The following is a 25,746-nucleotide window of genomic DNA, read 5'->3' as shown; positions in this document are numbered from 1 at the left end:
GGCAAGCCATCATTTCTGAACAACAATGACCATTTTCATGCTGTGTTTGTGAAATTCTTCGCAAGAGTTACCAGTTATCATTTTCTGTTCCTCTGTGAAGTTCTGTCTCCCATCTCTTCCCATTTTTTTTATCAGGTTCATGGGTGAACTGATATGATGATGTAGAAATGTTTTTGCAAACTGATGGATAAACGTAGACCCGGTGACCAGTGCCCACAAGTAACTTCTGTCTGTTTAATTTACAGTGCCTAGCATATCGTCTGGCTGAGCCTGTGACCGTTGTCCATTCCAAAAGCCAAAAGCTGCTGGAGGTAAGAGAGGACTGAGGTCTTCACAATCCTATAAGACGTAATAGACGTCTGAACCTATGATACTTGTGGTTGATTCCCAGTGGAAGAGACACAGCAATACTTTATGGTCAACGGACTCACGGAAAGATCTAAGACAGTAACCTGCCTTCTGGTTTACTTTTTTTCTTTCAATTTCTATCTTTTTAGCACCTAAAATGAAAAATCTGGATAATTGGGAAATTGACATTTGATAGACATTTGAGAATCTGCAGTTTTGATGTACAATAGGAAAGCCTTTTCCATGGTTTTATCCTGCTATTGGGCAATGCATGGCAGGTAGGCTTCCCACCTGGTTTCCTCACACTCCTTCTTTGAGTGTAGTTTTTACCAAAGTAGACTGCCAGAATTGTTTGCCTCTGAATGAACCTAAGAATGCTTCTCCTTGTTAGTCATTGTATCTTTTCTGCCCGGTAAGTCATCTAGCCCTGCACCACAGATTGCAGGGTTGCCTTGAGAAACGAACACAGAGAGTGAGGTAGTCAATCACAGTTTCATGCCTCTCTGCTGGTGGAGCATCACAAAGGTCAGAGAGAGCATTACAGAGACCTTCGTCCTGAGGTTACCCAGAAAATGGAGAGTGGTAGAAGAGAAAGGGGCATCTTTAGTTTAACTCATCTTTTCTTCCTTATAGACAACCTGTTGCACCTGCCGGTGCTGGTGCTGTGTTCAGTGGGATCTGCCAGAGTTCTTTACTAGCAGGTGATGTCGTCAACATGATGTTTCTATCCTGAGGCCTTGGAGTAGAAAGCTAAGATTGGTGTCATCATTTAGAATGCTGTAAACATTTGTTCCATAGAACATTGTGTTAATAACTTCAGTGTACTATTTCAGTGATGATGAATTGCAAACATGACCTCACAAGGTTCTTTAAAAAAACCCTAAAATTGGTTGCTATTGCCCCATAATCACAGGAATTACCAATTTAGAATCAAATGAAAATTATAGTTTTAGGCTAATATGATTTTTAAAGCTAATACTTATCAAATATACTAAATGTGAGGCAGGCGGGTGACATGAGTTGAGAAACTTCTAGAATTAACAGAGTCGTGAGTCTATCTGGATTTTTTCCTTTAGTCCTACAGAAGAAAATGCTATAAAGAAATGTGTTTTCAGAAATATAAGATTTTTTTTTGTTTTAGTCTTACTGTGTTATACAAAATGTCTCCATGAAAACGTTTCTAACATATCTTGCTGAAGGCATCTCTTGTTTTACTGTTTGAGCGTTCCTGTGACATGGACTTTTAAGTCAGAAAGGAAGGCACTCAGCCTTCCCACATTCTCTGACACTGATATAACGCTAACTTTCAGGGGACCTGGCCAACTCACCCACCATCAACACTCTAACAGAGAGATAGAATCCTCTGTAACCCTTTGACTAACCCAGGGTGAACCATCTGACCAGCTAGGACACCTCAGAATGCTAAACCCAGAGGGGATTTAAAAAGTGAATCTGCCTGAATTTTCTACTTCAGCGATCTAGAGAGCTGTTCCAGGGACTGCAAGTATCACATACCTATTTTTCTTAGTTTCCATTTATTAAATGAAGATACAATAAGCTTTGAGGATCATTTAGTTAGCTGCATTCACTTTCCCACTGAAATCTATCTCAAGACAAAAAGAAATATTTTAATTAAACCTTGAAAAATTACAAAGATTTCTCTTTAAAATGAGAAATTTCATCTATACCCCCTCTTTCCCTACCTTCTTATTTACCTATCAGACTATTTCTCCACCTATCTACTGATATCTACTTATCCCATCTTTCTGTCTCTCTCTGTCTGACCGTCTATCTGTCTGTCTGTTTGTCTGCCTGCCTGCCTGCCTGCCTGTCTTTCTATGCATCAGTTTGTCAGTCATCTACCCAGGAATGTGTAATCCCTATGCTTTGGATTTATAAACTGGTGAGAACTAAAGGATAGAATGGTTTCAACCTTTGAAAGATGGAGAAATAAATATTCTGAGAGCATGACATACACATATAAAACAGTCTTGTAGTAAAAATGGGTATTAGTGGGAATAATACAGGACAGCAGTTTCAGTCTGTAATTAGACTTGATAGTATACATGTCAGCAGATATCAATGAGTGTAATCATTGTTTTCCCTCTGCTTTTGATCTTGATCCATCACTGTGGTGTGTTCCTTGTCCCATTTCCAAACCAAATCTATTTAAAGCTGCACTTCACGGGATTTGAAATCATACACCCTGTTTACTCTTAAAGAACATGAGGTATTATTTCCAAATAGTTGGTCTCTGTACTACAACAAGAGCTGACTCTAGCCTCCTACAGACCATTGGCTGTCTCCATTTTCTACTTGGTGACTCATTAGAGGGATAAAACAAAATTAATTCTTATGGTCTTATTTATATTGCCCTATGAAATGGTAATTTTTGTCTTTTGGAAGTTGCCGTGAATAAGATTAATCAGCCATTCTTTTTGTTCTTTTTTTTTTTTTTTTTTTTTTTTTTTGTGGAGATAGAAGCCGTGATCGCATGTGGATTTCTTCTTTGTTCCTTGGATAGATAAGGTTCTCATTGCTTTGCAGAGTGAGCTCTGTTGTGTCATGAGGGCTGGAAACAGCGAGAATATCCTTAGTCGTGATGTCAGCTGGCAGCGTCACCTCTCGTTTTAGCACCTGCTAATAGACGAAGCTGTACCAGTTGATCATGTTTTGTCATCTGCTGAATGGTCTAATAACTAGAATATATTATCCTCCTCTCTGCTATGTTTCTAAAATCCTGTGACTTCATCACAGAGCCTTGTGTGGAAAATTGGTATTCTGTTTAGCTCTTGATTCTTTGACCTAACAGAGAACAGTTACTGATTGGTCTTTAGAGTATATGTATCCTGTAATTGTGTATTAGACTCCTGGCTATTCCTCTCTTCAGCAGCATTCAATTTCAGGTTAGACAAGAAGGGGGTCAGCCTTCCTCTATGTCAGTGGTTCTTACCCTCCCTAATGCTGTGGCCCTTTAATACAGCTCCTCATGCTGTGCTGACCCCAACTATAAAGTTATTTTTGTTGCTTCTTCATAATTTTAACTTTGCTATTGTTCTGAATTTTAATATAAATACTTTTAGAGACAGATGGTTGCCCCACAGGTTGACAATGAATGTTGTATGTGATAACGTTGTTTTATTTCTTACTCTAGAGTACCTGGTAAATTTACTCACTGTTAATACCATTAAGAAAGGCAAATTTCTCTTCTGTTGTTTGATTTATCAAGTGTGAGTCAGCAATCTTTTTAGGACAAGTCAGAATGTCTTTTCAAACCAGAGAGAATTTTACAGTTTAAGCCATCCAACATTTCTGACTTGAGAGTTGGGAAGTTTTGGGATCATGGAGGAAATGTACTTGGTCTAAGGTGTTAGTGCCAATGCTAGACCAAATGCCATTTTATTTCATACTTGTTTGCTTGCTTGCTTATTGAGTGATTGAAGGACTGTGTGTGTTGTAGATACACACTTATGTATGTGCTTGTGGAAGCTGAGGTCAGTGTTAGGTATCTTTTCCCCTCTGCCACTCTTTACCTTAAGTTTCAGACAGTGTCTCTCACTGACCCTTGTGCTCAGTGATTGGGCAGACTGGCTAGAGAACTCCAGAGATCTCTCTCTCTGAAAGTGCTGCCCTTATAGGTGCATGCTGCTGCACCCAGGTTTTTAGATAGTGCTTGGATCGAACTTAACTCCTTAAGCATGCACTGAATGTACTGTACTCACTCAGCCTTCTCCACAGCTATCTGTCTTTCTTTCATTGCCTTTTATTTCTGTTTCATACAAAATCAACATCAGTGTCTTTCCTCCAACATGGAGGTACAGCACATTGTATTTCTTAGGAGAATGTGGATTCCTTAAAGTCCTTCCTCTCCAAGGGCATCTGGTTCTGTCCTTGCCAATGCCTTCCGCTGCCTTCTACCTTTTCCTGACTCACTCGAACTGTGTGAGGATGATTCTACGTGGCTGTGTCCTGAACACTTCAGGACGTTAATTAAGAGAAGATGGGCAAGGGCTGAGTGAGCGAGGGGCAGGAGAGTGGTAGCTTACAAATGAAGCCAGTGGACCTCCTGCTTTCCCAAGCTGCTGGAGCCATCCTACTTTGATAGTAGAGCCTTTCACTTTCTCAAACCCATCTTGTGCCTTGGTGTCCTGGGACGAGGCTGGAGCTGAGAAACAAGTGGTCTTCTCATGGGCCTTCATGCTTCAGTGGAGGACATAGTAACTATCCATAAGATAGAAGAAAATATAGACCATTAGACTTAGGCACTTCCTAAGTCCTCAGACAGTCTACCCAATCACTGAGCACCAGAGACACTGTCCCAAAAGTAAGGCAGAGAATGACAGGAGAAAAGATATCCAACATTGACCTCTTAGCCACACAGTACTTAGATTTAGAAATTGGAAGTTATTGTACTGTCTGGGGGTCAGAAGCTCGCTCTAATCACTGTGCTAAGATTTTTTTCTCTGAGCCTCTGATTTTCCTTCAGTGAAGTGAGAGTTGGTAGAGATTCTGTGAAAGGTTCCTCAACTCAGATTTTCTTGAGTTTCCAGTTTGCCTCAGTTCTCTTAGCAAGTTTGCAGCTATGCTAATGTGCAAAATACAGAACATCTCTCTTGTTTAATATGAGCACGATTAGAGCTTGGGTAAGGGGAGAGGAGAAGGGGAGGGAAGCACACACATCTATGAACTATCTGCAAAATACACATCCTCCAGGAATGCCAGCTACAATTTCAGGGTTTTACAGATACTCTGAAGACTGTGTATGCGTGAGTTGTAAGGCAGACAGAAGATATTTCTATATGTGAGAAGCCAGATCTTCCATTTGTTGTTTTGTGATTCCTTTCCCTCTTGAATTTTCCTCACAGCTCCTCTGTTTTTCTCTGCAGCCTCCCCTACTCTGGGCATTGACATATAGGTGCCCATTAAGTGATTTCGTAACCTTGAAATTCTCATTCTGCTCGATTTATTTACTAGGTGTTCTTTCAGTAAATGTACTTTTAATCCAGTATTTTTTGAGTGCTTATTATTTTAATACAGTAGATTATTTACTTTCAAAAAGTATTACACACAACACACACACACACACACACACACACACACACACACACACACTCAAGCTTAGCCCTTCTCCCCCAGTAAAGAACACAAGCTTAGAGAGGTGGGAAAAGCTGCTCGAAGCAGTGTGGCTAGTATCCAGCCAAATTTGGATTTAAATCCAGATCAACTCCAAAATACAAATAATTCCAGAGATAGCATTGGTTCTAAGTGGGAGTCTGCATTGTTACCAGGTCCCATTGTTATTGGCATTTGAGGAGCATTCCTATAGGCCACACCCTGCTTACTTCCTCTGGCTTACTGCCAGCATTCCTGGGGCATGTGCTACCCAGGCCCACAGATAGAGAGAGGGAAGGCCTTGAAGTAATCCTTGGGAATAGGGGAGGACTAGGTTGAAGGGGTCCAACAGGCTTTGTCTTTTCAACACCCTTCATTTCCTCAGAAGTGCTGCTCACAGAAGCCAAACTGGAATGGATTCCAAAGTCTTTCTGATCCCCAAATCCATGTTCTTTTTATTAAATCGTAATGTTTCAGTCAAGAGGAATGCAAGGCTACGTGTATGATAACGTTTCTTTCCCTGTAATATGACTATTTCTACACGGGCTCTTCTACTCTCTTACTCAATTCCTACAGGAAGAATGAAAAAAAAAAGGCTTGCACTGAAAGCCAGGATCCTGCAGTTTAATCAGCTATTTTCGCTCTTTAATGAGGGTGACTATTGTGAAATAAGTAATTATTAATTACTCAAAACTAATGAAATATTTTAGTTTCCTTGCTAAAAAAGCATATGGAAGCGAAAAGAAAGCATATGGGTGTTTTTTTGTGGAGCATATTGGTGGATGGACAAATTACGGTGGTGCCAATATGCCTTAGCTGTCTGGCTGGGGCCATGTCTACACTACGTGTGCTGCATCTGAGTCCTTGTCTGCGGAAGAGATTCTAAAACCTCCCATCTGATTTGTGCCTTGGGTTGCTTTGGGAGATAGAGTTCTACGTCCCAATCCTCCTCTTGCTTGCATTCAGACATTCTTTGTTGAGTGTTGGTGCACTGTTAAACCTCTAGGGCAGATGACTGCTATTGGGCTCCCTTGCTGATGAATTCAATCCAGCACTGTATGTGCAGTGAACCCACCCAGCTACTGACTAGGCCTTGAGAGTTTGTCTACCCAGCACTATATACTACACACTCTAAGCAGTACCTTTTGTGATAGCTGAGCTGGGACCTTCTTGCTACACAAGGGACCCCATGTGAGTCTCATGAACAGAGTCCCATCTCTGCATTGTGACTTCCTTCCTTCCAAAGAGGCATAGTAGCAATGGTGTCCCATTGTTCCCGGGCATGACTTCATAGCCAAGCTGTAGTCTGTATCAGCAATTTTTTTTCTTTTGCTCATATTAGCCTGTTAAAATGCTTGGTAGATTGTAAGTAGTTTGATTGTGTAATGCAGGCTTGTAAGGTTTGAAGGCCACGTGGTATCTTTGAGATGGTACCTGGCTGAGTGTCAGAAAAACACAATTTTATAGCAAGCTAAGTTTCTGAGCATTTGTTTATCACCTGTATAAATTAGCTTAAATTGTTATCCAGGGATGGAGCCAACAGGCATGTGGAGCTGAGTCTGACCTAGGGCCAGTCGGAATTCAGGACTGTGCGTGAGCCCATTGATGCCATGTGGAATGATGTGTGAGCCAGTGATACCTTGTGGGCTGAGGGAATTTCGAGAATGCTCTTTTTTAAAGAGGTTTCTTATATGCCCATAGACTGAAGTTTGCTTTGAAGATAATTAATTGGATTTTGATATTGCAATAAAAGGAGCTGAAGCGTTAGTCTCTGACATGCAAGAAAAAGTTTGCTTGAGGCAGATAAATATCTGGAATGCCAAAGAACTGGACAGAGATCTCAGAAATGTATTCTTGAGAAAAACCTCCTCTTTCTCTCTCTCTCTTGTGTGAATTTTAAGTCTCTTCGTCTGTATCATTTCAGTCTTGGACAAGATAATTTTCCAGAAACCTTAAACTCCAGCTGGAATTCTAGACGATTTCTCATTTGTCCAGCCAACTAAGCCACCTAGTTAACCCAGCAGTGTGACATGGCAGTGGGGCAAGCCCACAGCCCACAGGGACCGTTCATCACTGTTTCCCTTTTGCACAACTCTTCAGTGATTGGTGGGCCTTCACTGCAAGTAACATGAAATGGTAAATTAACCTACAACATGAAGCCACTATATCCAGCAGACTCTGAGACTCATAGCCTTTCTGCTGCAGGGGACTAATGTTTATGAGTATCTCCATGCCAACCTCCAAGCCCCACCTCATTTTTCTGCCTCGTTCTTGTCTTCCTGTCCAAAGGACCAGAACCTATTTTTCTGTCTAGGGTAGCCCTGTATATGTCACTTAGCTTTGGAATCAGTCTTATAATTTAATGTTCTTATTTTGTTTTCCTTTGTGGAGATGTCTTGAAGTCCAAGGCTCAAATGACCTTCCTGCTCCAGGCTGCTCAGTAGCTGAGATTAAAAACCCTTATCATTACACTTTGTCCAACTTTGTTTTATAAGTACATTTTATTTTGTGTTGTCATGCCTTTATCGTCTCCTGAATTTCCTGGCACAGTTCACTAGACAGAGTTTTAACAAAGCCGCACATAGAATTATGTTCTTCAGTAGTGAATAGAAATATATAAAGCTGCTGTTGTTTATATCTGAGGTGAGCATGATGCTTCCATGCTTCTAGGGTTTCAGAACCCCCCAAAGGGCTTCAAATATTCTGTGTAGTATAGACCCCTCCTGCTTTGTATGTCTAGTTATTGACAGTACTGCAGTCACTGCCACCATCTGACCAAGCCTTAGAGAGATGGTTGGTATTAGAGTCACGGTATAGCACTCAGCAGGCCTTGGTTGTCTCCTTTGTTTCTTTGAGAGGCCATTAGGAATAATGTGGTACAGGTGGCATCTATTCTGGCTCTTATAGATGGACACAAGACAGCAGTCATGGGGGATCTGCTGTGTGTGCCAGGTTCTGTGCGTGCCAGGTTCTGTGCAGGCTGCTCTTACCTAAAAGCTCGAGTCCCTATTCCCATACAAGTGAAGGAGCCCGTTGCTTAGCAGTAGGATATTTCACAAAAGCTCTCACTTGTAGGCATTAAGCAAAAATATATGGTGTCTAGGTGTTTCCCTTTTACAGCACGTGCAGGACTTGCTGGCCTGTTAGAAGAGGTGAGGATTATGGAGATGGGTGACAACTGGCAGGGCTTGTGATCAGAACTGAGACAGGAGGGCCCATGCTGAGCAGGCAGAGGGCAGAGCTATCCCAGCTTCTTGCCCACATGTATCTTGAGTCTTAGGAGAGGCACAGCAGCATTGTTTCCTGAGAAGTCTGTAGTGCACTTTCACATGCTCTTACCGAGTACCCTCCTTTCCTTGCTATGGGTATTAGTGAGACTCTTTACCCCTTAGTATCCTTTCCCTGTTTCTTTTGCTTCTTCTGCCCAAGTAGCCCAAAGTCCTGAAGGCTCTCAGATAGCACTGTCTTCTATATTGGACTGTGGAAGTGTTGGCAGAGAGACAATTCACAAATCTGTTAAGCCCATAGTAAAAATAGCTTATGATCTATGGGACTCAGTATTAAGCAAGATGATATTAACGAGGTTTGAGTGCTGCTCTGAAATGTGGCAGCTGCACAGGCATATTGGCTGTGTTTCCTCCCTACCTCTGGCAGCTTGCGAGCAGTGTTACCATGACACTCCTTGGGCTCTGTTTAGATCAGCTATTTTCTGAAGGAGTCCCTGACCTTCCCCACAATAGAAACTGTTGATGTGGTCATGTCAGAACCTCTTCAGGATTAGTTTGCTGAGCCCCCAGTTGTCACTTGGGGACTGTAGGACACAGGCATTAAAAGTTTAGGGAGCAAGAGGAGCTATAAAATACCTTCTAGCACTGCTCTGTAGGCATTGACGGCCACTGAAAGTGAGTGGCTTGAGGCCTGATTTCCAGTCAGATGATATTTCACCTTGTCAAACTGAGCCTTGCCTCGATTTCTCTTTAAACTCAGACAGGGTTGGGACATCATTGATCCTGGAAGTGGTCAGAGAAGGCACCAAAAAGGGATGGTAACTCAGTGCAGAGAAAGAAATGCAGCAAGGTGTTATAGCTGAAAGGTGTGCCTCCAGATTGTTGAGTTTGAAGCATAGTTCCAATGCAGCAGGTTAGCAGGTGGGGCCTTATAACAGGTCATTAGAATATAAAGGCTGTGTCATCATGAATGCAGTTACCACTGGAGTGGAACAGTTATCTCAAAATGTGGTTATCATAACAAGAGCTCATGTGCTGTAGTCTTCTCTTGCCCTTCTGCCTTCTATCGTGGAATGGTACAACCTAAAGTTCCTCATCAGGTTCTGCTACAGTAGTCTTGGACTTTCAAAGGTTGATTAAGATAAACTTCCATTTTTTTCATGGTATGAGCTATTCTGTTAGCTCATCACAGATGGACTAAGATGAGAAGTAATGCACTTACAATAGGTCCCAGAGGTACTGAGCTGTACCCAGTGACCCTGGCAGAGATCGTAGGGCAAGGCCTTCCTACCATATCCCATGTCTCTAGTTAGAATATTAATGACTTGTTCTCTTGTATGAACCTTTTCCTGTTGCCATGTCCAACATCATTAAGCTGCACAGAAGCCTTTCACTGTCAGTACTAGGCTTTTTGGGGGGTATTTTATTTATAAATTCACTGTCAGTACTAGGCTTTTTGGGGGGTACTTTATTTATAAAATCACTGCCAGTACTAGGCTTTTTGGGGGGTACTTTATTGTATAAATTCTCATTTTCCAAAAGCTCACTGTCACGTGTAACGTGAGTTCAAGTTCTTAGGGACCAACATTGTGACTTGAGATGACTTTTCCTTCCCTATTTCCTCCTCCATCTTTCAGTCATGGCATAAAATAGAGACTGAAATCAAGCATTTACAGTAAATTTTTGTTGACTTGAATTTAGTGAGATTCACATGAAGTCTCAGTAATCTTATTAATTGCTGCTAAAAATTGACAAATGTAGATTTGGGGGAAAAGTGTTTTGACCAATGTAGATTTCATTAAGACTTCTGGTATGCTATTTAATATTCATAAAACCAATATACTTTTATCATCCTCATTTTATAATGAAATATGAAAGTGAAATTCACTTCAAATAAATGCTTGTGGCTGGAGAGATGGTTCAGCAGTTAATGGCACTTGGTGCTGTTCTAGACCTACCATTGATACTTAACACCTGATGGTGGCTCACACCCATCTCTATCTCTAGTTCCAGGGGTCTGGCTGTCACTTCTAGTTTCTGTGGCCACCTTACATGTAGTCCACAGGCAAGTAGACAAAACTGCCATTCACATTAAATATGAAAGTTAAATATATATATATAAAAATAAATGCTTCCGAATTGATTTGCATCCAGAGTCTATATGCATGTACTGATGTGACCCCTTCTGCTCTCCCTCTACACTTACACATCTTGTTCCTTTTCTATGTTCATCTTTTCATTACTTTGGATAAAGGTTTATCTATCTTGTTGATTTTCTCAAAGAACCAACTCTTTGTTTCATTGATTCTCTTTGTATTGTTGTCTGTTTCTATCTAATTGATTTCAGGCCTCAGTTTGATTGCTTCTTGCTATCTACTCCTCTTGAGTGTGGTTATTTCTTTTTGTTCTGAGTTTTTAGCTACACTGTTAAGTTGCTAGTATGGGATCTCCAATTTTTTTTCAAAGATTCTTTTTCAAATTCTTTGTGTAGGCACTAAACTGAATACTAACCTAGCCACAAAACATCTAGCTTAAATCTGTCCTGCTTGCAAAATATGCTGGGGCAATGGTGGCTCAGAACTTGCAGGAGTAGCCAGTCAACATCTGGTTTATCTGGAGGTCCACATAGTAAGAGGGAGCCCATATCTGACATTGCTGACTAAGGCAGTCCAGACACATAGGGTAGAACCTAACCCAACTGCCCACTTTCTCTCTCCCCCTAAAAAAACCAACCACCAAACAAATAAAAAACCTAGTGAAATAAAATGATTCCTCATAATATTCTGCTGTACTCACAGGTCAGTGTCTTGTGCAGTTATTAGAAAGGCTTCCTGGGGCAGCAGACGGGAGTGGTGTAGAAACCCGTAGCAGACATAATGTGCAGAGTCTGAATTGGAAGTCTCCATTGGGTCCTTTCCCTGGTTACCCCATCGAAGATGTGGAGGAAAGACCCTAGGAATCAGAGGGGATGGAGGACATCAGGACAATATTGCCCACTGAATCAACTGAGCAGGGCTCATATGGGCTCACAAAGACTGAAGCTCAAGCATGGAGCCTGCATGTGTCTGCACCAGGTCCTCTGGAACTTTGTTATGGTTGCTAGTTTGGTGATTTTATGGGACCCCTAAAGGTGGGCGTGGGTGTGTCCTTGACTCTTTTTCTTGCTCCTGGGATGTTTTTTTCTCATGTTGAGTTGTCTTGTCCAGCCTGTGCCTGAGGGATTTGCCCTGTCTTATTGTATCTTGTTTTGTCAAATTTGACCATTGTCTCTTAGAGTCCCACTTGTTTCTGAAGGAGAAGCGAGAAAGGGAAGGAGATCTAGGGAGAGAGGAGTTGGGGCTGTTGGGAACAGTGGAGGGAGGAAACAGAGGGATCTATTGCATGAGAAGAATCTACTTTCAATTAAAAACAAGGGAAAAAGATTTGCAGGCGGAGAGAAAAGCTGGTGGGCTTTTAATATTGGATGGAAGGGAAATATCCTACTTCCTTTGCAAAGAATGTCATAAAGCTCAACATGTTTACTTTCTTAACTGCTACTGATAGATGCACTTTGCTTAGTTGTTTTAAAATTGCTTGTGAACAGTAATGGTTGCCCTCCCTAATAAATAAGAAAAATACAAGGAAAGGAAAAAGAAAACCAACAAAAGTACAGAAATACACTTCCCCCTCAAACCAAAAATACCAAAAACAAAAGTAAAAATCCAAACCCCCAAAAGCATCCCTTTGCATATTTGCTGTTCCCACATCTCCCTCCCTCAGGTTTCTACTCATGTCTGTTTTCTCCAGGAGATGGACAGCACCTTGGAGACAGGAGGTATCCTACATATGTTTCTGACACTGGTTTCATGAACTTGGGAACAGGAAGTTAATAGAGCCTTTCTCAAATTTTTGTGGGAACACAGAAGGCTTATTCAGAGTCTCTTCATAAGTCACCCTGTCAGTCACCCATCTTCCCACTCTGTAGGCTTCTTGCTGAAGAATCACATACTTCAGGAGTAGAATAGCTGATGTATACACTTGTCGAAAATGCTGGTGAGGGAAAAGGTTTCATATATTATAAACTGTTTCAGAGCTAGACAAATATACATGTGTAATATATAGAGTGAATATATATGTACATATATATGATCTGTTCCCTGTCACAATATTTAACCCAAAGTGCTATTTACAGTAATGAATCAAAATGTCAGTTTTAAAAATACGAAGTGTCAGAGTGTTCCCACGTTGCAGGAAAGTTTGATGTGACAGTTTGCTAATCATAGGACTATTACATCAAATGTGTTTCACAGGGTTTTTTGCTCAATAGTGTCTTGTGGGCTCCTCATACACTTTTGGTGAATTCCTGGTTCAGCTTATTAAGCCACAGAGCACATTTGGTTGTGTGTCTCCTGCACTTCACACAAAGGCTGCTGTGTTTTTCTATAGTTAAAAATGAATGTGTTTCACATCATTTCAGTAGTTTGATTTTGTGCCTGACATATTTATGAGTAGTAGCTAAACAATTTTACTTTATTATAATTTTTATTATAATTTTTCTGGTTCCACTGCAGAACCTCCCATGGAACTTGACCATATATAATGGGTGTTTTAGAGTGTTTCCAAGCTGCTTTCCCCAAGGTGTCATTAATTGTCTGTGTTCATTGCTGGTCTTGACCATTGATACAGTAGTGAATTTTCCATCAAACATTGTTTATATCAACTGGCTCATCCTTCTGTAGGGGCTGAATTTGGACAAGGCAGCCTAGTTTCTTTTAGGAAAACTCACACATGTGCTGTTTACTACCCTGTGGCCCACTCTTACTGTCTGTGCCTCGGTTTCTTCTGAAGAGGGAGAAAATTGATTACATTGGTTAGTTTTTATGATGCATCCTCTAAGGATCCTAAGTTGGGAGCAGGAAAGCTTTTAGAGGGAGTACAGTGTGGTCTCTGGGTTGAGGAGACATGGGGGCACTGCTTGTGTCTGTCAGTGTTGTCTTTCCTGTGCAGTTGTTCTCAGCTGGGCACTGTGCACTGTGAGTGCCTGTCATTCCATCTAGTCTGAAGGCAGTGTTGCCGCTTACCTCTGTGGCTTATTCCCTGCGGGTTGTTAGTGAGCAGTGGTGCCAATTGCTCTTGCCTCTTCTGGTCCCTATGTAGGTCTGCTCGGAAGGTGGAGTTCTCCACACTGAGACCTGAGCTCAGCATCTGGGCCTGACTTTAGTCCTTACCTCGTTTTTGCTCTTCCTTTTCATTTTGTGTTGCTAAGAACAGAATCCAGTGCCTTGTACATGGTAGTTAAGCTCTCTGTCATTCAGCTAGATCCGCTTATGAACTGTAACTGTTCATCAGTGTAGTCTCCCTGTAGTCAGGAGTGTAGGAGCTTTGTCAAAGGTCTCATCTGCTTGAGTGACTAACTTGAATTTTATTTTTAATGAGTGCCTATGTATTTGAGGAGAAGGAAGGGTACTCTAAACTCAAAATTTTTGTTCCCAGTCTTTCATTCCAGTTTCATTTGTTGATTTTGACTCTGTTCTTTGCTTTTCCCTGTAAACATTCATCACCACCATGAACCTCTTGCGTGTTGTGTTCCTGCGCAAATCCTCAGATATGACAGAGTAACCTAGTTCAAAACTGTGAAGTACACATCAGGTTGGAGCCAGTCAGCACAGCTGGGACTCATAGGCATGAATTTGTAAGAACTGTCAAAAGCCTGTAAGTATTGACAAAACCAAATTGAAGAAAAACATTTCTCAAGGAAAATATAATATATCATGAATATGGGGAAACAAATGAATGGTTACTTCATAGATATTGAAATCTCATTACTAAATTTCTTAAATTATAAAATTGTGGAATGAATTTGGTACAGCTATTTTAATGGCTGAAGTTCACATGGGAGACAATGACCAAGTACTGATTTTGCATGAACTCTGTACTCTTTGTCACAGTGTAACACTCTCATAATACTATGTGTCTAAAATTCTATAAGCCTGAAACAGCAGCTGAGGTCCAGCATTCAAGTGTTATTTGTAAAGTTTCCTGAAGCCATGGAGATATACCTGATAGACCATGATTTTCTTGACTCAGCATCTTATTTTAGTAATGAGCTCCCTTCTTTCTGGTGTGTGCCTGCTTCTTTGTATTTCCCTACATTCTACCCAGTCCTTGAATCTCTACACCTTGCATACAGCTGTCCATTAGAACTATGAAACCGCCCTCTGCTGACTTATTTTAGAGGTCCTTAAGTAGAGTAGGGAAGCTTGCATTTCTGTTAAGCTCCTAGATAGTGCTGAAACAGCTTGTAGACTCACTGTGCTTAATACTGCTTGTGTTTACATTCTGAACTCTATATGCAAGCAATGACATCTCAGGGTAGGTGTCATACATAGGCTTGTCAATTGATAGTTATGAATAAATTTGTGAATCCCTGAAATACATTGTCTGCAATCAGAATACATTATAAGGTAGTGTCTCCTGGATTTTTGTTAGAAAGCACACTCTTTCCTCAAGAACTGTAATAGTTACTCTTCTTATTCTGGAGGAAAAAATATTAATGCAGAAGCATCTTAGGAAGGAAGGATCTGTTTGAGCTTCTGTCTACAGGAGGCAGCCCATCATGGTGGAGTAATCATGGTGTTAGGGGCTTGAGGGACATTACTACCTGCATCTACAGCCAGGAGGAAACGGAGTGATACATGGCGCTATTCACCTCACGTTTCTTTTTTGACTTTAGCTTGTGTAATATTGCTTCTCCTATCTCAAATAGGTCTTTCTATCCTTGTTAGCCTAATGCAAACAATCCCTCACAGCCATGACCAGTAGCTCCTCTTCTCAGTGGTGCAGAACCTATCAAGTTGACAATAGCAATAACCACAGATACTGATTCTACAAAATAAAGGTATGACATTGAATAGTAGATTCTTGCTCAGAGCAAGCACTTTCCTTTTGGAGATCCCAGTTTAAAGGAGACTGACCAGCTATTATATAAAGCACAATTCACTTCCAGGGCAAAGGTGAGGTAAGGACAGAAGGCTGTGGGAATTCACAGATGGGCTTGGGTGAGAGGCTACAGGAGTTGATGGCATTTGAATTCACTTCGAGTGTTGACAGATTTCAGCAGATGAACTCCACACTAGGACTATTGCTAGAGAAATAGCGTCCTGGTACTCTGAACACCTCTTTGATTTTGTAGACGAGGTGATGGGGAAATGAATGTGGGGATCTCCCTTGAAGATCTTCTGTTGGTACCCTAGGCCATTTGACTATGCCTATCAAGATTATTTTTATCTTTGTGCCCTTGATTACGTCTTTGCAGAATATTTCTTTGGCTGCTTTCCATTCATCGTTTTTATCCTTGGTCCTTCTTCAGCGCCCCAGGTGGCTAATCAGTGCTGCCATGTTTCTCTGGCCTTACTTTTCATCCAGATATATTCTTTAATTACCTCTATCTTTTACTGTTCAGCTTGTCTTGATTTGCAGCATTAGCAGTAGATGGTGCTTTGTTTCCCTGCGTTGGTTCGATCGATGTGTTTGTGCTTTGACCATGTTGGTTTTCCTCTCTCTTCCGTCTGGGTCATGTTGTTCACGTTATTTGTAGTCAGTGGTGTGTGTATTGTTCCTGATGTGGATGAGAGGAGATGAAGGCACAGTGAAGGAAATATGTTGTCAGACTCTGTCAGAGTGGCACCTTCAGTGGCAGGCTCTCAGAGATTGCTGTAGAGACTGCATTTTGTGCCCCTATCATCAAGCCTTTGGCTTTTAGAACTTTATTTTTTGATACTTACCATAATATACAATTCATTATATCAACTGGATCAAGGCAATTTCACTATCCACTACATTATTAATCCAGATGGGAAAATTCATTAGGGCTCAAATATTGTTTGAGGCCCAACTGTTTTTAAATTATTATTATAATTATTATCTATTTATTTTTTTACAACTGATGGGAAGAGAAATTTAACAGCTGTGTGATTAGCAGGCCATGAAATTAAAAATGTTTTGCAGAGAATCAAGAGGTTGTTTACTACAGAATTTCTCATCGGAGAATTAAGCGTCATTAAGATTGGCCACAAAATGTTCCCTCTCACCATTTAAGTTTGATTTCCACACCCAGTTCTTTGCTAACAGGCCGTTAGCCTTCCTTGGCAGGACTTGCTTGTGGTATCTTTATGAAGGCAGCATCCCCTGCAGTAATGGTGATAGACTAGGTGGCAGCCATGGCATTGAGCTTACCAAGTAACACAGAGAGCTGTTCAGCTTCAGTGAAGAATGTGTACGCTCCAGTTTGAAGATGAGACACATTAGCAAAGATTGCAGTCCAGTGGCCTCGGTCCCCCGTCTCAAGTACCAGGGTATTTATGTTTCCAGCGAGGCAGTCTAATGCTCTGAACAGTCATGTTTGTCTTTATATTGTCCTGTACTTTTATAGGCCCTTTACCTATTGGGTCATTTGCCAATGTCTTCTTTCAGTCTGCTTTTAGAAAATATTCTATCCTTCCACTGAATAGAGTGTTGACAACCTTCCAGTGAAGCCAAGCATGCTAGCTTAAATGTCTTAACCTAGGAGTAAAGTGAATTTTATTTTCTTCTCCAAGTGCATGAATTCTGCGCATCTCAAGCCTCACTACCTTCTTATCTAATTTTGGTAAAAACAGTGACTCTTAAGGGTTCCTTTGGTGAGTAACATTGTTAGTACTGGAAAACCTTCAATAGTTTGACACAGATTCATGGCTTATACTCAGTTAATGCTGCCCCTTCCTCTCCCTTTCTTCTCCTTTCCTTCCCCTTTCTTTTCCCCCTTGGTTTGCTTTTTTGTGCTGTTGGACAATCAAACCCAGGGCTTTACATATTCATATGCTTTCCCACTGAGCTCCATCCTGAGTTCCACCTCCAGTTATTCCTATCTGAAAATGATTGTTCTGTATTTGAAGGTATTTCCTAAGCATTGCACAGTACATTGCTAAACTCCCAACCCAGAACTCTTTAGCTGTCTTTGTCTTACTGCCTGTGATAGGGTCTCTCCTGTATGATACTTATTTGTGTGATTCTTTAGACAGTTTCTTTATTTGAAGACACATTTTTATTACATTTATTTAGTTGTGTGGAGTGCCTCTTTATAGGTATGTGTGTGTTCACACATACAACTGGATGCACTTCTGGGTCTTGGGGGTTGATGGTCAGTAGGTTTGATGGGATGTACTGTACCACTGAGCTATCTCACCAGCTCCAATTTGATCTTCATACTTGCTAAATAAATCATATATAACCTCTTCTTTTAAAGGTCTATCATCAGGAAAATGGGCTAGTTGACAGTTAATGTAGACAAATTCTCTTGGTGATAGACATAGAAACCATTTAGATACATAGTTAAGGGATTTGTGGTCATCCTAGGACACACAAAATAATTTTTGTTACCATCTGAGACAAGTGCATACCAGTGGACCCTTCTAGAAGGAGAAGTGGTTTGAAGTATCACTAGCATGTTGACAGAGTTTGACATATTTCACAAAGGAGACGGGGTTTGGGCTTAGGGAGCTTTCCAGGCTTTGAAGTGTATGAGCTATTCCTGTATTTTGTTGTTGTTGTTGCTGTTGTTTCTTCTTAGTTACCATAGTCAGCTCTGTGGAGAGGTCTTGCTGTTGCTGGCGCCAAGGCTCTAGCATCAGGGGAATGTGAGTAAATGTCACTGGGACAGAACATCTGACAGAAGCAGTGTGACAGAGAAAATGTTTTGTCTCATAGTTTTAGAGCATCAGAACAACCATGTGGCAGCAGGATGGTTAAGGGCATGGCAGTGGGAGCAGGAGAGAGCTGTCACATTGCAACTGTCGGCAGAAAGTGGAGAGCTAGAGCACCTTCAAAGGCCTGCCCATAGTAGCCTATGCATGCCAGCTAGCCTCATATCCCAAAGGTTCCATTCTCCAAAACTGCTCTTCTGTCTGAGGATCAGGGCTTCAAACACATGAGCTGGAGTGGAATGCCTCCTCTCTGATCCATGAATACAGTGAGCCAGGAAGGAGCCGCTGGTACGTTCCGGTGATTGTCTCTTAGAAAAGGTTGGCTTTTCTATGACAGATGGAGTTTCATAGAAGGGACAGCAGCTAAAAATTACATAGATGAGAGAGAGAGAGAGAGAGAGAGAGAGAGAGAGAGAGAGAGAGAGAGAGTTAGTTTAGATTATTAAATCAATAAAAGGAAACTGCAGAGTCCTAAGTCTTAGTAGTTTATTTACTTCATTTTTCATGAACTTAATATAAATGTGTGATTTGAATTAAATGGTAAATTAAAAATACCCAACTTCATTTCTTATGTCTTTAATTTCTTGGGCACCAACATTAAAGTGCTCTGGCCTTTTACCATTAAACAGTGAATTGGATGGAGTGAAGGCAGGCAGTATTTCCCAGAATGTCCTTGTGCTGGTCAATAGATCTGCATGTGATCATTACGAGGCCAACAGTAGCCCTGCACTGGGTGGCCAGTGTGTTTTAACACTGTTGATGTGTCTCCCCTCTCTGCTTGTAATGGTGGTTTTAAATTTACTTGCTCTTTTAGCAAGAGCCCCGATGAGGCCCCTTAATGGGCTGGCTAAACATTATAAGCCATAGCTGTGAAATCACAAGGCTTTACTTGTGGCCAACATCCTGGAATATGTCCCAGCAAGTGTTGGAGTTAATCAGGCAGCAGTGTCTGCGTGGGTGGAGTGCAGATGCAGGCAAGAGTAGCTCCTGAGTGGTTGCCATCCCTTCAATTCTCTCCTCTCTCATTCTTGTCTCTGAAAAGATTTTATTTTTATTTAAAAACATTCCCAGCCTTATTCTTGTATGATTGGAATATGAAGTTTATATCTTTAAGATGTGTAGTATATTTTAATATATCTTACAGTGGGAAATGGGATGACAAGCTGGTGAAGAGATCTATCACCCCACTAGTTAGGTTTTTAATGTGAGGGTGACAGCATTTAAGATATTCCTTAGCAAAGGTCATGATGTGTGCACTGCATGCTGAACATTGGGCACTAAGACTTGTCACCTTGAGGCACTTACTTGTTGCATGCTGTCACTAGAGCTTCCTCCCCTTTCTACTTAGTCCTGGTACCCAGCACCCCTTCTGCATCCTTGGCTAATTATTTCTACCCCCTCATGTAATTCACATCATGTGTTATGGTCTTTTCTTCCTGCTCTCACGTTATTTTAGTGGACATGATTTCTCCAATTGTCTGAAGTTGCAGAAATTAACTTTTAAAAATTTACTTTTAGATGAGATCAACCATGACTGCTTTGTATTTCCTTAAAGACTGAACTGTTTTAATTGTGTGTGTGCAGCTATATCTGTATCCATCTTTATATTTTTTTCTAGCTATCCTGTATTTCAAAATGTTTCAGTATATACTGGGTTGACTCTGTGTCCATTCATTGTGATTTCTGAAGGCGTGTCTTTGAAGACTTCTTTCTCCTATAAGGACAGGTGTGGTGCCGAGGTCCAGCCAATATTCACTTTGTTCTTTTCTCCTCACCTGGGAGCCACATGTAGCACCATGTTTTGGAGGCTTTGGGGAAGGGCGACAGGTAATGGAAATGATCCCCTTCCTCTTTGCATCTTTTCCTATTGTGCTCCATCTGTGTGCTGTGACCTTTCCATCTGTATGCTGTGACCTTTCCATCTGTATGCTGTGATTTTTCACTTGGATGCCTTAAATCTTCTATAAGGATTTGTGCATATGGGTACCTTCTCAGTTTGTCCTTCTGGGAGGGGCAAACACTGCTAACCTCTTTTGGTTTCTTCCCAATGATGTTCTACTTTTGAACTGTCTTCAGTGATTGTGCCTTTCCTCAGTCACGGAGAAGTGCTATGTGAGAATATATCTCATGTATGTGGGAACTCTGAGGCCCCAAGGCAAACACTGGCATTACTGTAGGATCCTCCTGTTAGATAGCGCTGGCTGTATTAGTGTTGTTCTCTTGCTAGCTCTTTGCTTGATATTGTCATGGTGTCTTTCTGCCACACACAAAATTGTCTTATTTTTAGCTAGCTGTATTAGGCAATAAGGGGATAAGAAGGAGAGGTAAAAGAAAGACAAGGAGGAGGAGGCAGAAAGAGAGAAATTTCCATTGACATTACCTAATAGCATATAGTACATCATTAGTTTAGTAGAGGAGAACCAGTCCTTCTAGCTTGAACTTGCTTTTATAGCTCAATAAACAGAAATCTTTTTGACTGACGAAATTTTTCCCTAGATATTTATTGCCCATGTATTATCTGACCAGTTTGCTGTGATGACGATAGATAGTAATAGTCAATATTATATAAATATAATGCTGCATATCCTTTGAGATGTAAACAAATGGAATGATTAATAAAAATTAAAAAAAAAACAAGCCAACATCCCCTATGCTGTCATTGCTTTCTGCAAATGGACTATTAAATCTGCTTTACTTTCTTAAAAAAATTAAAAATAAATATAATGCAAGTAAATAGTTAAACATGAGTGTTCTCAGTTGTATTGTTAGCTCAGCTTTTGAGAGAAGGAAGCCGTCAGTGTGCAGTTATCTCCTTGTTATAGGTGCCTTGCGTATTTGGCCAGTGTTTCCCAAATTGTCAACTTCACAAATGGCTGCTTCCCTTCAGGGATCCCTGCTTCTTAGTCCTCTCCTGCTGAGGAATGGCCTTGCATGTTTAGCAAATTTAACTGTGGGAACCTTAAAGAAACAAAGCTTGCTGTCCTTCATGCTATGCTCAATTTGGCTGTTGTCAAATTAATATTGTATTGGAATAGTTTTGCCTATAATATCCTGAACTCTATACATTCTTTGGCCACCCTGAGTTTAGTGTTCAGATCCTAAAGGTTCACTTTGCATGAAATTTTAAAGTCATTTTGGCTTAACTGTAGACCTCTACCTGCCCTGCCTTCCTACAAGAGGTAAAATGTTGGTAAATGGAAAGCATTCAGAATCTGGTTAATAGCAGGAAAAGTATTGCCCTGGCCAGACCAACATGAGACTTTGACCTTTAACCCATATGGTTTTCTGCAAACAGTTTTGTTTTCAGCAAAACTCTTGTTACTTGTGGTGATAGCCTTTTCACTATCAAAAACACTGTCAGAAGAAACACAAACAGACACATAGGTTTTGAAGATTTTAGACTGTCCTGTTTTGTATTCAGTATTAACACTTGTATGTTTTATTTAACTATTTGGAAATAGTTGCTTTCCATTGTGGCATTTTCTCTTCGCTTGTTTGGAATTCTAGCCATTTAGTTAGGTGGACTTGGAGAGCTCACAGAATCCCACACCTGTAGATGAAGAAACAGGCTAGTTGACAATTTCTGCTAGGCTCTGCCCTTGTTAGTGACAAGACCAGTTTGAAATTGTCACCTTTCTCTTCCCTGGCTTTTAACTTTTTTGTACCTTAAAATAAGACACAACCAAAAGAAACAAAACTGCATTAACCATTTCATCTATTTGGTTGTAAGTACATAAATAGGGGGTAGAAAGGCAGATAATAGTCTATGTTTGGAAAGTCCCTTAGCCTGGAGAAGAGTCTCCACAGTTCCCATTTGAAAAGGCTTGTGCTTTACCTCAGGCCTGTCTTCTGATCCTGTTCGATTGAGAAACTGATCCATTTTAAAAGCAATGTCTGTCTGTCTGTCTGTCTGTCTGTCTGTCTGTCTGTCAGTCAGTCATAGGCAAACACTAATGCTTTATCATGTGTCATTCTTAACTTGTGCCCTAAGAATCTGATACTAAGTGGTGGTGTGGTGGGCCATTGCTTACCTGTGTGTCTTATGGTGATTTCTTCCCAGTGCTGACTCCATTGTCTTGGTTAAAAGCTGTGGTTCAACTCTCCATAGAGAGACAAGGAAGGTAAGATTGAGGGAAGAGTTTTGTTTTGCTATGCTTAGTCAAGTCAGAGCAAACCCAAAATGTAGTTAGCACATGCCTTGGTTTCCTGACACAGGTAGAAGAATTTGATGAGTTAGGGGTTATGGGCAAGGTCTGTTGTTTAAATTCCTCACTAAACATGTTGGTTGGTTATGTAGTATCCTGTGAATGGAAGGACATCACCCTTAGGAATGGGGGAGGGTAGTTCTGGGCTGCATGTCTCTGGAAATAGAGACCCATGATACAGTTAAGAACAATCTCAGCAGTGCTTGGCCCAATTTCTTTGTTTTGGCTCCAACAGTTGTGTTCCTGGTTTTCTTTGCCTTCTGGAGTAGTTGTAGTGGGTATGGAAACAACCCTATATGCACGTTATTACCTGGAATAGCAAACACTCTGCTGCCTGTTAACACAGTACTGTCTGAAGCACTTGGCTTTTGTGGCTGCACGTGATTTTGACAGCAGTTTCCATCAGTGAATGGTTCCAAAGCATTGTGAAACAGAGGCCGTTGGCTCATCCATGGCCTGGAGACTGACTGGCTGCACGTTTTTAGGCACAGCCCTTCTCTTCCCAGGCCTGAGCATTCCTTTGTAAATGAAACACTAGGTTCATGTTGACTATAACAAGGCTCCTTCTCTTCTGACACTCGTAATTATTTCAAATATTTTTTTGGGGGGCTTACAAGCTCAGTCTCTAGTTAATAATCCAAGTTCTCATTTAACTGTGTGCCCTGATAATCTCCATTTTACAGATAAGGAATTTCGGAATCTCAGAATGTTCTAGTTAGCTCTCTAAGACTGCACAGCTCATAAGCAGTACCACCAGCTTTCAAACCTGTCTCTTGATTGGGTTAGGGTTAGGGTTAGGTTAGGGTTAGGGTTAGGTTAGGGTTAGGGTTAGAGTTATCCACATAGAATCAGCAGCGTGATTATCAGTTAGCACTCAAGGTTTTCAGGTGGTACTGTCCTTTAACTTTATAGTTAACCCTCCAGCATTTTGAGCAGACACTGACTACTGGAATTTGTACTCCCAGTCCTGCTTAGGGCTGCTTAAGAGGTCATGTCCTGAAGGATGAACACAGTGTGGTTTTTTCTTGTCCTTTTGATTCTTTGAACCCCTAAGGGAGACCTCTTCTGGCATCTACAGTACTGGGCTTGGCAAAGCTGGTTTCACGTTGCCCAATGCAGGGCGGGGAAGGGCATTTGAGGAGGCTGCTCTGGCTTGAATCTAAACTAGTCTCTCCCCGGGGGAACACAGTTTCAAGTTGTGGCCTGCTTGTTTTGCACATGGCATGTATGCAGACCCTGATTTTTCTCAGTATAATTCAACTCTGTCCTCCTTGTTTTGTTGTTCCTGTGAGGATCTAGTTTACTTAGGCGTGGATCAGACACAAGGCAGGATTTTTGTAGAGAATTGCATCTGACAAGAGAGTTATACCTGTGGATACCAGGAGACAGTTTACTTTTGGACCACCAGGAACCTGACATAAATATTACCAGCTTGGGGGGAATGTATATTTGAAGTCTCTTCTTAGCCCGATTTCTTATTTATAACACTCTCGTCTTTGTTTTCCCCAACAACACCTCAGAAATAACCTTTCAATCCAATCAAATGGCCTGTATTGGATTTATCAATTACCAAGATAAGAGTTTTTGATATCTGTGTTGGCCACTGAGCTGACCTTAGAGAACACTGACAGGGATTAGATCCAGTGCCTACACTTAGAGACCTAATGCTCTGAAGCAGGAATCAGTCACCAGTATTGAAATTACAGACAACAGATCAAAATACTCTTCTTGCAAACTTTGGTTTAGGAGACAAAGCTGTTGCATCCAGAATTCTACACATCATTTAATAACTGTGGATGTCACCCACAGTCTTGTAGAGGCTGTGGCACTCTTAAGTGCTGTGATGGAAGGGCATTTCATGCAATTTGTGGACAAGCAGATGTTATTTGTTCTGACCTCATTTGAAGGAGGAGTACCTTTCCTCCCCACAAATGTAGAGAGTGGTCAGCCTAGGTGTTTCTGAGGTTTAGAGAGGAAGAACCTTTTGAATTCATAAGTGTCCTTGGTGAATCTTCTGTAAAGCTCTTTTCTTTAGTTCAGGTAAAGGGGACTAACCTGGGATGCCCCGAGTGTTGTGGTATGAGAAGCAACATGGTCTTTCTATAGTGTAGCGGTGCAAATACAATTTTGATTTGTGAATGGCAAAAAAATTGACTTGATGCTAGGCTAGAAGAATGAGCAGCCAGTAACGTGCTGGCTCTGTAGTCATGAGGACCTGGGTTTAGATCCTAAGTACCCACATAAAACCTGAGGCGGGGGGGGGGGGGTGTCTGTGACCCTAGCATGAGAATTTAGAGACAGGCACATTCTCTGGATTACTTGCCACTAGCGTACTTGAATCTGTGAGCTACAGGTTCAGTGAAGACAATGTCTCCAAAACTAAGGGGGGAAGCAACTGAGGAGGTACTTGATATTGTTCTCTGACCTCCACATGTATGCATTTGCATACACAGGGTCATGGAAATACATAAACACAGAAGTTTATTTTCTCTGTATTAGTATAGAGAGTCCATAATTCTTTTCATGCAGAACACACACACACACACACACACACACACACACACACACACATATATATATATATATATATATGTATGTATGTATGTATATGTACACACACATACTTGGGGACAAAGATTCTTTTCAGTGTATTCTCTTCCTGTCTCCACTACTACCTAAGTGGTCAGGGTAGTAGCATATGACTTCTTGTAGTCACTGTAATGAGGTAAGAAAAATGTCTTTGATTTTTATTACACAGATAAATTTAAACTCTTCACCACCTTTCATGTGTACAAAACTCTTTGAATCCAATTAGTAAAAAGAACAATATTCATGATACTCTTTTTCAATACACACACACAAAATTTTGTTTTATTTTTACCTATTCACTTTATATCCTACTCACTGTCTCCCCTCCTGGTCCCCCTTCCCACAACCCGTCCATCCTCCCGAGTCCTCCCCTCTGAGTGATTTGAGTGATATTCTTATGTAGCAAGAAAATGATAAGCTTTTAAAAGGTTATGTGTGTGTGTCTGTGAATTAGGGACAGAAACACATACAGAGAAGAGAGAGAGAGAAAGAGAGAGAGAGAGAGGAGAGAGAGAGAGAGAGAGAGAGAGAGAGAGAGAGAGAGAG

At 41.0% G+C, this 25,746-nt stretch overlaps 1 protein-coding gene across 1 annotated transcript in view; it reads left to right on the top strand.

The window, feature by feature from the left end:
- The first annotated feature begins 256 nt into the window (after positions 1-256).
- Lpp (LIM domain containing preferred translocation partner in lipoma) overlaps positions 257-25,746 on the top strand; it is a 424,227-nt gene continuing 398,737 nt past the window's right edge. Inside the window, exon 1 of the mRNA XM_028783897.1 lies at positions 257-311. The gene's annotated coding sequence lies outside the window, so the exon portion shown is untranslated. The remainder of the gene's footprint in view (positions 312-25,746) is intronic.

This window comes from Grammomys surdaster, unplaced genomic scaffold (assembly GCF_004785775.1).
Source record: "Grammomys surdaster isolate TR1022 unplaced genomic scaffold, NIH_TR_1.0 1166, whole genome shotgun sequence".
Lineage (NCBI taxonomy): Eukaryota > Metazoa > Chordata > Mammalia > Rodentia > Muridae > Grammomys > Grammomys surdaster.
This window is presented reverse-complemented; position numbering and strand designations above follow the sequence as displayed.